We start from the raw sequence: 18470 nt of genomic DNA, 5'->3' as shown, positions 1-18470 counted from the left end.
TAGAAAAAAGGAATCACATATGAGAATCCATTATGGAAACTATTTCCTAATCATGATTTGGTTTTCAAACATTAACTGTTTATGCAACTAAAAATTAATCAAGTAAGAGATTAGTGCTATCATTGATTGGTTTTGGAATTTGATGTCTTTCCCTGAATTTGGTTTGTGATCACATGTTTTACCTTAAATAAGTAAGCCAGTGACTATTACTATAACATTCTGACTTTTGTATTGCTTTACCGAAGCTTCTACTGCCTGGACATGAACTTTCAAGACACACAGAATGCTCAGCAAAAAGGTTAGACAAGGAGATGAGGTGGAATTATTCAGAAGTCCTGAGCTGCCCAAGTCAGTTATTGCTTCTTGCCTGTGGCAAACTTATACCTCACGGGTTTGGTATAACAGAAAGCATTCTTATCTACCTGTAAACTGTTTCATTCATATATTCTTTGTGGATAAATTTTAGTCTTTACTCCTATTTGCTCTCTACAAATATTCACTCAGTGTATCTTTTGTTCTCTTGGGTGTCTCATTCACCCAAGTATTTCTTTATTTTATATTATTTTTGATATTATAATATAATTACAACATTTCTCCATTCCATTTCCTCCCTCCAAGCCCTCCCATGATAAACTCCCCCATTCTCCTTCTAATCCATGGTCTCCTTTTCCACCAATGCTTGCTGCACACCTATATGTATATACATATATAAGCTAAATATGACTTCTCTAGTTCACTTAATGTTAATTGTATGTGTGTTTTCAGGGCTGATCAAATGGCACTGGACAACAAATTTTGGGGGAAGACCTTTTCTACTCCAACAGCTTTCCTGGGGTTGCCTGGAGTTGTGTAAGATTGAGGCCACATTGGGTTTGCCTTGTCCACTTTGGCTTATTCACTTATGTCATCCTTTTATCCAAACATTACTAAACACGTAACTAAGTGCTAGTGTTGGACAAAGAGCAAAATCATGTCTTGTCCTATTTATCCTCATGATACTTGCTTTGTCTGCTGCAGGTTACAGTAGTAGAAAAAGGTCTCAACTATGAAATATCAACTTATCAGCAATATTAATACATATTCAGCTACTTTTAAGGCCATGGTTTATCTCTGTAAGAGGAAAAAGAAAGGGAAGAAGAGATATTTACTCCTGGAATTTCCATACTGAACAGAGATTAACATTCTTTTTCATGGTGTATTTAAAATATCTTACCAGGTTCAATCAATTCATTTTGAAACAAGGTATTTCCCTTTATAGAGATTTAGTTCATCTTTGGACTGAAAGTCTTTGGAGAATAGTCTGTGTTATTTCATAAAGAGATATGATTCCTATCAATGATGGATCATAATTGGAGAGATAATTTTAAAGGAACAAATATACATCAATCAGCCTCAATCCTAAATTCATAATTATTTTAATTCTATTCTAAATGAGATTTTTTCTTTAAAGAATAGAAGCTATGCAAATTGCTTTTTAAATGGAAAATCCTAATATTTATTTTAAAATCCCAAGTAGGGGTTCTGAGAGGTATGAGATTCAAAAGTTAATTAGAAGTTGATGGATAGAAGGTAATTGCAGACTGTGTGCATTGAAATCGGAATTGGACTGCATATATCTGTAAACATTCACATGAAGGAAGTCTTGACTGTAGACTCATTGTCTTCTATCAATAACTAGAAACATATCTTCTTTGCATTTGATGTTTCTTGGCATTCTCTAACAAGAATGTGTTGAAGTCAGATAAACCTTAAGTTATATATTTTAAATACTGGCTTGTAGGGAATGGCTTCATATTTCAATTTGAAAATTTAAGTTTTTTTTTTATCAAATTATCATTATTCTAAAAATCCATTCATAACTTACTATATGACATCTCAGAATTTGAAATCTAAGGACCACTATTAACCAATAAAACAAAAAGTAATAAAATATAACACAAGGCATATTTTCAATTCCCCAGTCCCTACTCACATCTGTAGTACACCATTGTAGATGGAACCAACTGTCTTATTAAAATAAGAAACACAGAACCAATGTAAAAGAGAAATCCGAGAGGTCAAATGTGGTGGTATTGTGTTCTCCAAAATATTGTGTACCTTAATAAATTTATCTGGGGTCAGAGAACAGACAGCCACTAGATACAAAGGCTAGAAAATGGTGGCACTCACACCTTTAATCCTAGCATTCCAGAGATAGAAATCCCTCTGGATCTCTGTGAGTTCAAGGCCACATTGGAAACAGCCAAGCATGGTGACACGCCTTTAATCCCAGAAAGCCAACCTTTAATCCCAGGGAGTGGTGGTAGAAAGCAAAAAGATATATAAGGCGTGAGGACCAGAAACTAGATGCATTTGGCTGGTTAAGCATTTTGGCTGGTTCAGTTCAGCTGAGATTCATTCCGGATGAGGACTCAGAGGCCTCCAGTCAGAGGAGACAAGACCAGCTGAGGAAATGGCAAGGTGAGATAGCTGTGGCTTGTTCTGTCTCTCTGATCTACCAGCATGGACCCCAATAACTCGCCTGAGGTTTGATTTTATTAATAAGAACTTTTAAGATTCCTGCTACAGTCAAAGCTCAGAGCAAAAATCTTACCTCCTGCAGTGCTCCTAGCTTCCCCGAAAGAGAGCTACTTCCTGTGTGTCTGTCTTTAAACAGTCTTTCTATTCTGCCTTCTCATTGGATATAAACCCAAACACATGACTGCCTCGTCACTGCCTGTATGTACCGCCCTCCAGATCTTAAAGGCGTATGTCTCCAATGCTGGCTGTATCCCTGAACACACAGAGATCTACCTAGCTCTTCTACCAAGTCCTGGGATTGTATTCTTAAAATTGCTTTCTGCTGGGTATGGGTGAAGTTATCTTTATCCTGAAAGAAAAATTTTAGGTTAATTGTCAAATTCTAGGAAAGGTAACTATATCCTTCATTATCCAGTCTGTGTATAATGCCAAAGTTCAGGGTTTATCTCAAGTCCTTATTCAAGTAGTCTTTGAGACTGGATCATCTCAGCCAGTCATCTCAAAATTTGCTCTGAGTACCTTGTAGTTCAAAGTTGATCTGTAGATGATGTTTGTCAGCTTAGTGATATTATTATTGTCCCTGTGGAATTGTTGTTGTTGTGGGGCCCCATCTTCTTTCTGGAGACTTCAGTTGATGTTAGGCCTGGCCATGATTTCCTGCAGAAAACTGATAAGAGACTCGAACACAAAGACATATATATGCAGCTAATTGAAGCCTTTTTTCTAGAATTAGTTAGTACTCTATATGACCATTCATACCTTAACAAAGTTTAAAATGTATATATATATATTATAGTATATATATATCTATATATCTATATATCTATTAATCTTGTAAATTTTGATATAAAATTTATACTTTAAGAAAAGTTTAAAGAATCAGAAGAGAATCAAAGAGTTTAGATTAGTAATAGAATAGTCCCTTAATTAATTTGGCTTTTGTCCTGTCCCATAGCAGAAGATGGCTCTTTAATTCTGGCATGATACAGGGAGTTTGCATTTTCCTTTTAACAACATACTTGAGTTTAAAGAAGGAGAGAGCCATTCTCCAACTCCAAAGTCAGCTTTAAATTTTATTTGTACTGAAATGTGATTTTCATTGTATGTTAATAAATAAAGTTCCCCGGGGGTCAGAGCTATTAGAGCCATAGCAAGAGCGTTTTTTTTTTTTTGTTTTTGTTTTGTTTTTTTTTTTTTTTTTTTACTTTTACTCACTGTCTGCTCTCTTCCCAGAGGACTAAGCAGATTCTGGTGGGACACTTTTCTTTTCTCCCCTGAACCCTCAACCTGCCTCATAACTATCCTCATTTTTAAGTGTCAGGTCCCAACACATAGAAACACATTTTACCTTGAAACCCTGATGGCCTCACCTAGAAGGATCCCAGAAGAATTCCCTACCAGGGAACACACAGTCACCATATACACCTAAGAACCAGAGAGGACAAAAGACACTAAGGAATAAAACACCCTAACAACAAAAAATAGACGAGATCTTAGCATTTAGAATTACAATCTCTCCAATCCCAGATATGAAGACACCAACAGAAAAATACAATAACAGTCAGGACAGTATGTCTATAATCAAGCCCAGTAATCCTACCACAATAGATCCCATGAATTCCAACTTAGCTAAAGCACGAAACAAAGATCTTAAAATAACTTTATGAATATGATAGATAGGGGTCCTTAAGGTGGAAATGAATAAATCCCTTAACAGGATCTATGAAAACACTGCTGTGGGACATTCTGTATGATCTGAATGTGTTGCTCTGATTGATTAATAATAAAGTGCTAATTGGTCAGTAGCCAGGCAGGAAGTATAGAGTAGGCAGGATAAGGAGAGAGGAAAATTCTGGGAGGTGGAAGGCTGAGTCAGGAGATGCCTTCCAGCCACTACCACCATGAAAATCAAGATGCAAAGTACTGGTAAGCCACAAGCCACATGGCAACTTATAGATTAATAGAAATGGGTTAATTTAAGATAGAAGAACTAGATAGCAAGAAGCCTGAGCTATTAGGCCAAACAGTTTAAATAATACAAACGTCTGTGTGTTTATTTGGGTCTGAGTGGCTACGGGCCTGGACTGGAATGGGGATAACTCCAGCTACAAATGGCACCCAATGGCTTGAGTTTCTACCTAAAACCTGACAATACTTAACAAACAGTTCTAAACAGAGCTAAAAACATGTCTCATGTAGGCATTGAGATGCTACAATATGAGGGCTTGAGTTACTCTAAGGCAGTTTGAGGCATGTGGGCTTGACCTATTCCCACTGAGTTACACTGTGCAACATAGTACGTGGTGGATTTAGCCTTTGATAGTACAGACAAAAAAGAAGAAGTTTTTGAGCTACACACTGCTGGATGGAAGCATAGACCCACTGCTTCACAGAGTCAAGATGAGCATGGTTCCCCCAGAGCTGGCGGTAAATGTAGCACTGCCATGTTGGAAAGCTCAGGTGGGTGGAACCAGCAGCCAAACTGCCATTTCAGTCCTAGTAATACTGCAATTTAAAGCAATGGGTTCACAATAAGACAGATTCAGATGAAATAGTTTAAAATGTGGGTAAAAATGAACGTAGATTTGGAAGAGAGAAAAAAAAACAAATATATACAGTTATATGTAGTTATATAAAAATAGTCTTTAAAGAGACAGTAAAGATAATATAAAAATAAGCCACATAAAGATGGATATTACACAGAGGATCTGGATTGTGTTGTCTTTGATATTTTTAACTCCAGGGAGACATTTGATTGTAACGGTAGATGAGTTAAACCAATATGTATATTTTAAAGGTACCTTGACTTCAAAATTTGGATCTAAGGATATGTTGCTTTGGAAAGGAGGCTCTGATTTTGTTTCCACTGAAAGCAAGAGGCTATGGATTTGTTCCAGATTAAGATACATCAGGTTTGACCAGCCAAGACCACCTGAAAGATCTCCATTGACACCATGGCCCAGATGATCCAACATCCAGAACAGTTTCAAGGCAACTGGCTCAGACAGTACAGCCTCACAGACTACTCCATAATCCTAAAATTTTCTTTCTGTCCCCATAGGATTATAGTGCCCTCATCCAGCAGGAAGTAGCCTAGAAAACTGTACCCACATTCCCAAAATTAAATTATGGATGTTTGTCTTTGTTTAGGTTGTTGGTTACAAATTGTCATTGGTCATAGTCAATATTTTTCTAAAAGAAGAAAGGGGGATATGATATAGAAATATAGGATATAGATATGATAGGATAAATGGATAGATTATTGAACTTAATTTCAAAGAGCAACTTGTTTAAAATGTTTTACATTGGTACAGATTTAGTTTATTGATACAAATTTAGAGTTGATTTTGTTCATATATATATATATATATATATTTCTACTCTTATTTAAGATATTATGTTTATGTAACTTATTTAAATTGTAATGGATAATTAAGAAATAAAGATAAATAATTAGTCTTCTACGATAGTCAAACTTGTAGCCATGTTAGTTAAGTTTTCTAGGTATACATAAATATATTTCAGTAGATAGTTAATCTTCAAACCATTCAAAGATCTACAGAATATGGCATTTAAAATGTTTTAAAAATTTAGACTTTATGGACATGTCTGCTCCTGGAAGCACCAATTTACTTCAGAGAGGAAGGTGGACATCAAAGACACTCTATATGGAGTCTATCTTCTTCTTGGCAAAAATAACCATTTGGGCAAGAAACTGTTCTTGCCTGGACTGCTTCACAAAATGTTACATCTACTGGACATGCATGACCCATAGGAAGGTGACCACTGAACCTTGCTTGGCAAAATAGTCCTTCAAGTTCCTGCTTCACAGAGGAAACTGACAGACATTCTACAGGACACAGAGAGAAGTGACTGAGAGACTCTAGGCGTCTGGTTGAAGACAGATGCCCCAACTTTACAGAGGAAATTTGGATGATTGTCCAGGCTGCCAGCTGTTTCTGTCTACTCTGGCAAGACTCCTGAAAGTTGCTTGCATCCTTCTCCCATTTCTCGCATAATATTATATCCTTCTGAGGTCTTTGATGTAGTTGAAGACTAGATAGTTGTAATTTTCCTTAGTTAAAAGATAAGTTAGATATGAAACCTTAGACTCAAAAATATAGGATATATAGAATTTTTTCTTTAATTTTGCCAAATATAAATGGACTAGATATTATAACTGTAATTCTTGCTTAATAATTGTTTTGTTATATGTAATTTTACTATTTGAAAGTTTAAACCTTCATTTTTGAAAAAAAAAGAAAAGGGGAAGTGCTGTGGGATGTTCTGTATACTCTGAATGTGTTGCTCTGATTAGTTAATAAATAAAGTGCTGATTGGCCAGTAGCCAGGCAGGAATTATAGGCAGGACAAAGTGAGAGGAGAAGTCTGGGAAGTAGAAAACTGAGTGAGGAGACTCTGCCATTCACTGCCATGAGAAGCAGATATTAAGATACCAGTAAGCCACAAGTCACGTGGCAACTTATAGATTAATAGAAATGGGTTAATTTAAGATATAATAACTAGTTAGCAAGAAGCCTGCTTTGGCCATACAATTTATAGGTAATATAAGCTTCTGAGTGATTACTTTATAAGTGGGCTGCGGGACTGCAGGGGCTTGGCCAGACCCAGAGAGAAATTCTCCAGCTACAAAATGCAAACAAACAATGAAAGGAAATGGATAAAACAGTTCAAGAGGGGAAAATAGAATACAACCAATAAAAAAAAAAAAACCTCCAAACTGAGGGAAATATGGAAATGGGGGGAATATGGAACTGAAAAGTTTAGGAACTTGAACAGGAACCTCAGAGGCAAGCCTCACCAACAGAGTATAAGAGATGGAATAGAGAACCCCGGGTATGGGAGTTTCAAAAAATAGAAGACGTGGATACCTCAGTCCAAGAGACATAAAAATCTAAAATTCTCCTGACAAGAAAGCATCCAGAAAATCTGGGACACTATGAAAAGCTCAAATCTAAGAATAATAAGTATAGAGGAAGAATATTAATGTCAGGATATCATGATACAACATGATTTTTGAAGACTGAATAATCCCTCAGGTCAATTGCCTATGGAGCCCACTTTGAGGTAGAAATCATGCAGGGATTTTATGTGGAAGTTTCCAAGGTCCACACTTCTGTAGATTATGAGTCAACATTAGGCTTGGTGAGGTGATTTGTTGGGTATAGGCCTGAGCCAACACAGGAAGAAACCTAGGAGCTGAGATTGTCCACCATGGTTGTCCCAGATGGACTGACAATACTCTGCAACAGTATTGGACATGTAACAACTAAGCCACCAGTTGTCAATTGTTTACAGCTCCACTTCTCTTTGAATGGAAAGCCTGCTATTCTTTAGCAATTACTAAACTGGACAGTAATTCTGGTGTCTGGAAGACTAAATCATATTTTCTCCAATGAGGTCAGTTTTTCCTCGGGTTTATTGATTTTTTTGCATATTCTGTGTTGGTACTAGAATATGATATTAAGTATACCTTCTTTTATGTGTGACAAACCCACATTAGAGCCACATAAATGAATGTATGGATGTGGAGATTACAAAAATTTTAAGGACAGTAAAACATTTCTGGACACAATTAAATGCATAATAAAGTCACAGTGCTTACAGAAGTGGTGATCTGTGTTGTTTCAGGAGACTTCATTAAAGCCTTGATTCTGAACATACAACCCATTCACTTTGCATTGTGTACCTTTACTTCACATGAGGAAATCAAAGGCTACCTATAACTCCTCAGCCCAGATTAAGAACTACTATATGTTACAGATCACTATACCTTTTCTTTGCATATGTAGTTTTCTGCTCTTAGAGTAATGTAATTGTTTAATTACAGAAACAAATTTCTCAATAGTTTCCTAACATAATTCCCCAGCATCTAATCAAATTAGATTGTATCACTTAGATTATATTGTGTTGTAGTACTTGGCTTTAAAATTTTCTGTTTAAGTTGCTGATTGGAGTTGCATAAAAATCATTAAATGAATTTTGGTGATGGTTAAAGATATAAAAATATTATGAAAGCACCTATGCATACTTGTATTATTGTGTATTACATATTTTTGTGAAGCTACTTTTTTTTGAACTTTGTAGCTTTCGCTGGCTCGAACTCCAAACATTAAAAATATTGAATAACTATGAAATGTGTTAAATCTCCTCTACTTCCTGAAATAGTAAATATTCTACCAAGACTAAATTTTTCATGTAGGAGTAAACCAGAACCTTTGCCTTTAATAAACAATAAATTATGTGTTCTGTATTACATTACAAGCCCTTTGCCTAAATATTTTGGGTCAGTGTCAAATTCCCAGTGAATATCTGCTTTAGTATTTTAGCTATCTTACTTTATTTTATTTATTGAATTTTGCTTTGAGACAAGGTCTTGCTTTGTAATACTGTCTGGCCTGAAACACTCTATGTAGACCAGATTGATGTTGAACTCATACAGATACACCTGTTTCTGTCTTCTGAGTGTTGGGATTAAAATTCTATATCCCCACAATTTGCCTAACAAACGTTAGTGATTTATAAAAATCATTAAAATTATACAGTAGACTATGGCATATCTACAAATGAATTCATTTTTAAGGACATTCACAGTTTAAATAAAAATGAAGTGAATATCCTTAGTGTTACTTCTTAGAGTCTTTCCTCTATAGTACAGTTAACAACAATAATTAACAATAACCCTGATATATATGTTAATCATATTTTTAATTTCTTTAGAATTTTTATGCATGTATTTATTTTTAAGTGTGTGTGTGTGTGTGTGTGTGTGTGTGTGTGTATCTGTGTGCATGTATGCATGCATGCAGGTGCAAGTGTTTTGTGACACAGTGTGTGGGGGTGTCAGAGGATAAGTTTGGGGAGTTGATTCTCACTGTATACATTGTTGGGGAAGGATCTGCCTGCTGTTTCTCCTATATCTACTTTCTATCTTATTGTAGGATCACTGGGGTTACAGATATTTACCACCTCATCTGACTTCAAATGTGGGCTCCTGGAATTGAACTCAGGTTGTCAGGCTTACAAATATATCACTTTTACCCACTTAATCATCACTTCATTCCATACCTGTATATATTAATGATGCATAATTTGCTTATATTTAAGTTCTATGTAAATGGACATTTGTAGTTTATAAGATAATGTTCTCTAGTTTTTATGGTTCATTTTAATTGTTAAATTGATACAATTTAGAATTACCAGAAAGAAGAGTCTCTTAGAGGGTCTGAGAATAGTTATTTTAATTATATTCATTGATGCAGAAATACTCCACCCACTGTAGTTCGCACCATTCCCTTGGTTTGATAAATACTGGAGTATAGACAGAGAAAGGTTGAGTGCATGCATTCCTGACAAGCCATGATAGCTACTGTCATTTTGGCTTCATTGCAATGATGTATTATAACCTGGAACTGTGATCTAATCAGACTGTTCTCCCTTACATTGTTTTTGCAGAAGTATTTAAGCATAAGTAAATAAACTAAGACACTACAGCAACAAGAAAGCCCTCAGGCATCTAATGAACCAATATAATATTTAGTAATTTCTTAATCATGAGTTCTAAGTGTTTCTAGCTGGTGTGCTCTCCTCTGGTAATTATTTGTGGAAACAATGCTTTTTGTTTTTCTATATTTCTCCACTTTTGAACCTTATGCTCAATATAAACTTGTCTATTTGCTTCAGGATAAGGAACAGAGAAGAGCAAGGGTGATTTTATGTGTCCAATAAGTGGTACACTTCTAATTTGCTCCATTTTCACCAGTTATAACTCATTTACACAAGTGTTACTTCAAGGAATTCTGAAAAACACCATAAAAATAAGAGTGAAATTAGGATTAAAATGTGTCATTTCTAAACATCAGGAAATTTGGGCAGATTCTGTAATGACAATTCTCTCCAGATGTTTACATGATTACTGAAGTATGCTTCAAGTTTGAATTTGAATGATAGCTCTCTGGACCTGCGGGTTCTGGATCCATGGATTAAATCAACCCTCATTAAAAAGTATCCAAAGGTTTTTGTTTGTACGTAACATACACAAACATTTTATGTAATTGTTCTCACAATAGTATAGGATAACAATACTTCTCATAGCATTTATTTTGTGTTAGGTATCATAGTCTAGGGATTAGTTAAAATGTACTAGAATATGACTGCAGGGTATATGAAATTGCAATCATGAAACATAATAACATTTGTTCAATGACACAATACATGTGTGACAGTTTTCACAAAATATTATATTGATTAGTGACATTGTAACTATTAGTCTGAGTTTCTGCCAAAGTTATAAAGCAGCTTTACAAGGTATTCTCATGCTGGGCACATTATGAAATGAGGCATGATTTGCTATGGCATTTTATACAGGGGCCTTCAAGTATTTGCAGATTTGGATATTTGCAGCAATGATGTTCTGTGAAAAACATCTTCTGTTAATTGAAAATGGTGCTTTTTTTAAAAGTAAGTCAATATATTGCTCTCTTAGGTTTGCATCCTGAAGAAAATAAAGAAGGTGAAAACATTTTTGAACGGCTTGTTAAAAATTCCCACTTCATGGATTTTGGTAAGTGAAATAACTGAAATGGCCAGTGTCAATGATCTTTGGAGCCAGTTGATATGTAGGATACATTTTACGGCTTTGTATCAGGTTCCTACTATATTAGCATATGTGTTACTTTGATTTATCTTTTTATAGCTGATGTTAGAGATTCTCAGAGTTTGTTAGTCTTCTGTTCTGTAATAATGTGACAGTAAATGTGAATTGGTTGTGACACACACTGAGATTTCTCTCTGAAATTTGGCCAGTTGTGCTGAGTCTTAAGTGGAGCTCTTCACCTGAGACTCCCTTGTTAAAGGACCAGTAGCAGCGGCTCTCCATAAGGCTTCATCATTTTTACGGGCATGCTTTCATCCTTGAAGTACACAGTCACCTACCAAGTTTCAGCAGCAGATTTCAAGCAGTTCCTGAGGTGACTGCATGACCTGCGTTGGCAGCATCCTTCTCTAGAACTATGGTGTGTCAAATGTCTGAAAACAGAAGCCATTTCCTTTCACAGATGAGATGTGCCAGCACAAGAGATATTAAGAAATACTCTAAGGTTGTAAAGTGCTCCTAATATGCCTGAAAATATAGAGCCTCATCTTTTCAGGACCTGTGATACACTTTTTGTGTGTGCCTGGAAATTGGCATGTGGTTAGCAGTTGCCCTTCTCATGATGTGGAGTGCAGAACCAGTGAGAGGGACTGCTTTACATAAGATAGCCACAGTCTACTTACTACTTAATACATCCAGCATCTCCAAAAGTCACACTAGCATTTGTCTGTGCCATTTTATGTCCTCAAGGAGAGCAGCAGGATGGTCTTTGGAATTAGAGTTTATAAAGATTCTAATTTCCTCTGATGCAGTGGTCGGTCACATTTTGCTTGGCAGTTTGTAAGCAATAGTGCAAATGAGGAACATTTGGCTCCCAAAACAAAAAGGCTTCAAGTTGTGAGGACTCACTTTAACACTGTGGCTTATGAGCAGGTCCAAACCTTTGTTTTCACATTGCCAGGATTAGTGCCTTTTGTTACAGAGGTAGCTTTCTGGAAATCTCATCTGTAAAAGGAAGTAAATTCTGTTCTGAACTTTTGACAGATACCTTAGTTTTAAAGGGATAATGCTGTCACAGGTAACTCAATTAGTCAGATTATTTTAGAAATTCCACCTCAGTAGATAGAAGGTTTTGCTTTATATCTGAATCAAGAATTTATATTCTCTCTTTGACCTCCATTGAAAGCAAATGAATTTTCTGAACAAAAAACACCACATGAATATCTCTAGAGCAAATTTTCATCAGTGTGGCAACCAATATTTGACTTGAAGATAATTTTATATAGTTAAGATCTTGCTTGCAGAGCTTAGGTGCCAGGGCAAGGCTATTAACATACCATACCAGAAGCTGTGCTGTGTCCCTTCAGGAGTGAAATTGACTTATGGCTAAAAGGCTAGCAATGGAGATTGTCAATAGAGCATTTTACCCAAACTTCTAACCACCAAATAAGTGTCATGACTATATCCAGTCAACCATCTCTATAGCACTGAAATTGGAGACACTGATGATGGGATCATAAAACTGAAATATCAGTTATCTAAAATTAAGCATCACCGCTCACTTTCAACTTTAAGAACACACCAAATTGGATGGTTAAATAGAAAAGCAGTTGTGTTGTGGATACTAATTATTTTTTCAGTTGATAGGCTACATGATGAAAGTCTTCAAAAGCTCTGTATTTATTACACTGTACACATTCATTATTTTTATTTAGCAAATTATTCTTGAACTCCATTTTGATTTGTTTGTTTGCAGGAGGGAAAGATTTGATTAATTTTCCTTTTCAGTCAATGAGTCAGACCATTTATGTCCAGTGTGGAATATGTAATCACCATGGGACACAGGACCATGGGCAATAGTTCAGGTGAAGGATATTCATTTGTGATTCATTGTATGTGTGGTGACTAGTCTAACATTATGTGAGTAATTCTTTGTTTTCATTTAGGTAAAAGACGTAACTGCAATTCCAGCAACTATGAATGACTAAGTTCATGAAGCTGATATGTTTCAGCAGATGTTGACTTAGAACTACAACCTAGACTGCAAGGAAAGGAGGCTCACCAGTGACCTTGTTTTTGTGAACCACAGACTTCCAACCAGACTATATCACAACCTCCATTTCGGGTGTTTCCTCTCTCCCCCTTTTCAGTATTTATCCCTTTCTCTTCCTCCATTCCTCTCCTCCTTCTAGCATTTAAAATGTTGTTCATTTTAATTCTTTATAAATATTTCCGAGTGGGGAAGAATTCTATGTAGTACGGTATAATTATTTTTCCCATAGAAGATGACAATTTAGTATTGTCAGGATGAGCGCATGTACCCTGGGTAATGGTTGTGTGGTTGAATGTAATGACTATGACTACAGTTGGGTTTGAATAAGCCTTGCTATGGCTTGGGGACTGCATGGATCTCTTTACCCATAACAGAGATTTAGACCTTTGCAGGAGCAGAAGCATGGAAAAAGCAACAGCAAAGCCATTTAAGAATCTTGGCAAGGACCCTAGTCTTAGAAGGGTAAATCCTAGCATACCACAAACATACAACCTCTGTGGTACCTTGTTTAATTTCTTTTTTATAACTTTCTGATGATTGCATTTTCTTAAGAGAAGACCATGTGATTGCTCCACTTCTTATACCCTTTGCTTTCTGTCCTTTGTTCTGTGAGATGTTTAGAGAGGAATCGTGGCTTGGTTTTCACATATAGTCCATCGATCACAGTCTTTCCCCTGAGCATAGTATCAGTAACAATTTCATTTTAAGAAACATGGAAAGATCTAAGTTGAGGCATGTGACTCATGGACATTTTAAGAGATGCTCAAAGTCCCATGCTCCTGTCCCCGAATCCTCAAAATAGAAATTTCTGACATCAGCCAGCTAAGTTTGTAACAGAGGTTCCACAAGTCTTGACAATGTGACACAAAGCAGACACATTAAAGGACAAGCCAGGCAGGGCTCAGCAACTACAAGTCAAGCAGCCAGGGCCACAACCCAAAGCAAGAATAGAAGAGCTCAACAGGGGTGACCAACATGCAGAGAGAAAAAAACTTCTGGACAGCCTTGGTGAAACATAATGAATTGAGTCTTCCTCAAAACTTAGGGGCAATAGTTGGTGATGATCTCACATCCAGACCTCAGACATGGAACTATTTATGACTTCCATAGGAGATTTGTGGGGAGAGCAGAATGGGCCTCCCAAGCATGTCAGAAATATTTTAACAATGCAGCACAAAGAAACTGGTTTGAATTTGTCATGGTGGGTACACTTGGGGTTTGGAAAAGAATTCCATTGCCTAAAATGAACTTGCATGTTTTGAATGTACCAGATCTCAGAAAAGAATACTCAGGTTTTTGTTCATTTTTTTTTTCCAGAAAAGGTACACAGTAGACAATAAAAGTGAGGCTTAAAACTTGGAACAGTCTTATGAGTTCCTGGGGTTTTCCCTAGCTGCAGATTTCTTCCCATTCTCTTATCTGTCCAGATATCTCTTGTCACCAGCTAAGACTCATAGCAATGCTAGAGAGGGTGTTTGAACTAGCCTTTCCCTGTACTTCAGATTGGTATCTACCCTAATTGTCTTCATATAACCTACATCCAGTGACTGATAGAAGCAGATGTAGAGACCCACAGACAAGCACTTGGCCAACATTCTGGAGTTCAGTGGAAGAGAGTGAGGAAGAATTATAAGAACAAAGGAAGTCAGAATCATGATGGAAAAATCACAAAACTACTTAACCCAAGCTAGTGGGAGCTCATGGACTGTGGACTGATAGCTGGAGAGCCTACATGGAAACAAACTAGGCCCTCTGAATGTGGGTGGAAGATGCATGAGTTGATGTGTTTGTGGGTCTCCTAGCAATGGGACCAGGACTTGTCCCAGATAGATGAACTGGCTTTTTAGAGTCCATTCCCTATGGTGTGATGCCTTACTCAGCCTTGATGAAATGGGGAGGGGCTAGGTGTGGCCCCAACTTGGTAAGCCAGTCTATTTTGACTACCCAGTGAGACCTTATCTTCTCTGAGGAGGGGAAAGGGGTGAGGTGAGAATAAGTAGGGGGAGAGGGAGAAGAAGAGGGAGGGAGAACAGGGGTTGGTATGTAAAAGGAAAAAAATTATAAAAAAAAACCCATAAAATATGGGAACAGCTGAGTATCAAAAAATGCAGTCAAATTAAATCAAGAATATTTGTAGAGAGGTGTAAATAAAACTGCAGAAATGAATAAAGGACTGACAGGCGCATGGATTATAACAGTCAAAGTGAAGTCATTGCCTCCTCTGACAATGAGGAGCTTAGTATTCACTGGAGTAAAGGGAAATCAGCCACACAAAACCCATGCTGTCCGAGACATGTTGCTGAAGTAATAAGGCCAAGGAGGAAAAACAAACTTGTCTGTTCCCCCTTTGATCTTCTTGTTCTTAGAATTGTCCAAACTTAATCAGACTCCAGAGGGCATGAAAGCTTATGTAGGACAGTGTATGAAGGCAGTTCCCTGGAAAACTACCAGGAAAAAGGAGACAGAGCACTGCTGTGATTGTAAAATCAAAATCGGAGACAACCCATGAAGTAGTTTTGTTGCAAGAAAGAAACCAGTTGTCATGGCATCCTTAATGCTTCCGACAGTGATTTGTGATGGTTCTCATTTATTTAGCATTGTTATATGTGCAGCTGTTTGGGCTTTCCTTTATATTTATGTGTTCTATTTACCTTGTGGCTAAACCACACTCCGTTGCATTCTACAAAGTTTCCCTCTGTCTTTTGATGTGATATAGCAACTTTCTCATGGTTATTCTCCCAAATGAACCTATGTTTGGACCATCATACTTGTACATTCAACTTAGGATAAACCTGTCAAGTTTCCAAAAACTAAAACAATCAGAGAACCAGGAAAAAGCATAGCCTATGTGAATTGAAATGGTATCCTATGATACCATTATGATTAGTATATAATATAACTTAGTATTCCCAACTGCAAACTTTTTTTTATTCATTTAACATACTAATCAAATATCCCCCTCTTCCCTGCTTCCACCCCTCCAGCCTCCCCCTCCCAACCCACTCCCCATTCCCTCCTACAAAAAGGTAACACCTCCCATGAGGAGGTACATTTAGTAGAGGCAGGTCCAAGCCCCTCCCCCTGCCTCAAGCCTGTACTAGGTGTCCCATCCTAGGTAGTGGGCTCCAAAAACCTGCTCGTGCACCAGGGATGGATTCTGATCCTACTGCCAGATCACGCTACACAACTGTTTGTATAGAGTGCCTAGTCCAGTCCCACGCAGGCTCCACAGCTGTTAATCTAAATTTCATAAGTTCCCACTAGTTTGGTTTGGTTGTCTCTGTAGATTTCCCCACCATGATCCTGATGTACTTGCTCATAGAATCACTCTTCTTTCTCTTCAACGGGACTCCTGGAGCTCAGCCTGGTGTTTGGCTTTGGATCTCTGCATCTGCTTCCATCAGTTAGTAGAGAAAGGCTTTATGATGACAGTTAGGGTGTTCACCGATCTCACTACTGGGGTAATCCAGTTCAGGCACCCTCTCCACTATTGTTAGTAGTCTAAGCTGGAGTCCTCCTTGGGGATTCCTAGGAATTTCCCTAGCACCTGGTTTCTCCCTATCCCCACGATGTTTCCCTCTATCATGATATCTCTTTCATTGCTCTCCGACTCTGTCCCTGTTCCAGGTAGACCATCCCATCCCGTTATGTTCTCATTCCCCATCCTCTACCCTCTATTTCCCACCCCTCATTCCCAGTTTACTCATGGAGATCTCATCCATTTCCCCTTTCCAGATTGATCCATGTGTCCCTCTTTGGGTCCTCCTTGTTAGCTAGCTTCTCTAGAGCTGAGGGTTGTAGTCTGGTTATCCTTTAACTGCAAACATTTTATATCCCCACTTTTACATTTGCCTATAATAATGTCCTTAAACACAATTTAAGTTTTATGCTTTCATGACAAGTTTTATGTATTGTTTATTCTCCTTAGTTTGATATGTTTTTGGGATAACAGTAACATTGTCATTCTAAAGTTTTAGTTTTGGAATCATTGTAGTTGCTAGAAAGACTTTAATTTTTTAATACATTAATTGTACAACTAATATCTGTGTTAGCATCATATTATTTAGAAAATAACTATATAAAATGACTATCTATGGAAACCTATATAAAATTTTGTTTTTCTGTTTTTTCTCCATACTGTTAATTTGCTTTTGTTTGTGCTTGCCCCACTTTGCTTGCTGAAAAATATAGGTAAAATGTTAGGAATTTAATTATCTGTATATAAAATACCAGTCATTTTCAACCAGCAACAATCTATAAAATAACAAACAGGCTGGGCGGTAGTGTCACATGCCTTTAATCACAGCACTCAGGAGGCAGAACCAGGCAGATCTCTGTGTGTTTGAGGCCAGCCTGATCTACAGAGCAAGTTCCAGGACAGGCTCAAAAGCTATATTGAAAAATCCTGTCTCCAAAAACCAACCAAACAAAAATTATCAAATATAGCTTCATTGAGGAAAGTAGGCATAATTTATTTAAAAATGTCTTTTCTGTGCTATCTTGAAAATTAAGCACACACTGAAGATTTGGGAACACTGATCTAAGTACCATATATCCAAACCAAAAGAATATTTATTATGTTGATATCTATATTTACTTACTTTGAGTTTCTGGACCTACTCTGCTCAGTGAAATATGTTAGTTCTTTTTATCATGATTACATATTAAACTGTGAGTTCTAACACCAGTCACAAAACTGAATGTGGAGGTCTTTGACAAAATCTATTAATAACAAAATATCTAAGAAAACACAAGAAACAAATTTTTGTAGAGGGAAGTTTTCTTGTGTTCCTCCCAGTCCTGTGGCTGCTTGGTCCCAAGTACATACACAGAGGCTTATATTAATTACAACCTATAAGGCCTATGGCTCAGGCTCATTATTAACTAGCTCTTTCATCTTAAATTAATACATTTCTATTTATTTATGTGTAGTCACATGGCCATGACGTTACAGGTCTTCAGCCATCTCGTTGCTACTTGGCGGCTGGCTGGTGTCTCCTCTGACTCCACCCTTCTTCTCTTGATATTTCTGCTTGGATTTCTCACCTGGCAGTAAGCTTTCTTATCATAGGCCAAAACAGCTTTATTTATTATTCCATGGGAGCCACACATATTCACAGCATACAGAAAGACATCCACAGCAAAAACTAATTCAGAATTATATTTATTATGAATTCCTTGTGTTTCTGACATTACTTGCTTGTGAGGAGTCATGTGACTTTAGTCAAGATTTTGTTCTGAACACACAAGATGAATATGTTCCCTTGAGGGAAGAGTTGCCAA

This window comes from Peromyscus leucopus, chromosome 15 (assembly GCF_004664715.2).
Source record: "Peromyscus leucopus breed LL Stock chromosome 15, UCI_PerLeu_2.1, whole genome shotgun sequence".
NCBI lineage: Eukaryota > Metazoa > Chordata > Mammalia > Rodentia > Cricetidae > Peromyscus > Peromyscus leucopus.
The sequence above is the reverse complement of the archived record's forward strand: the minus strand, read 5'-3'. Positions refer to the sequence as shown.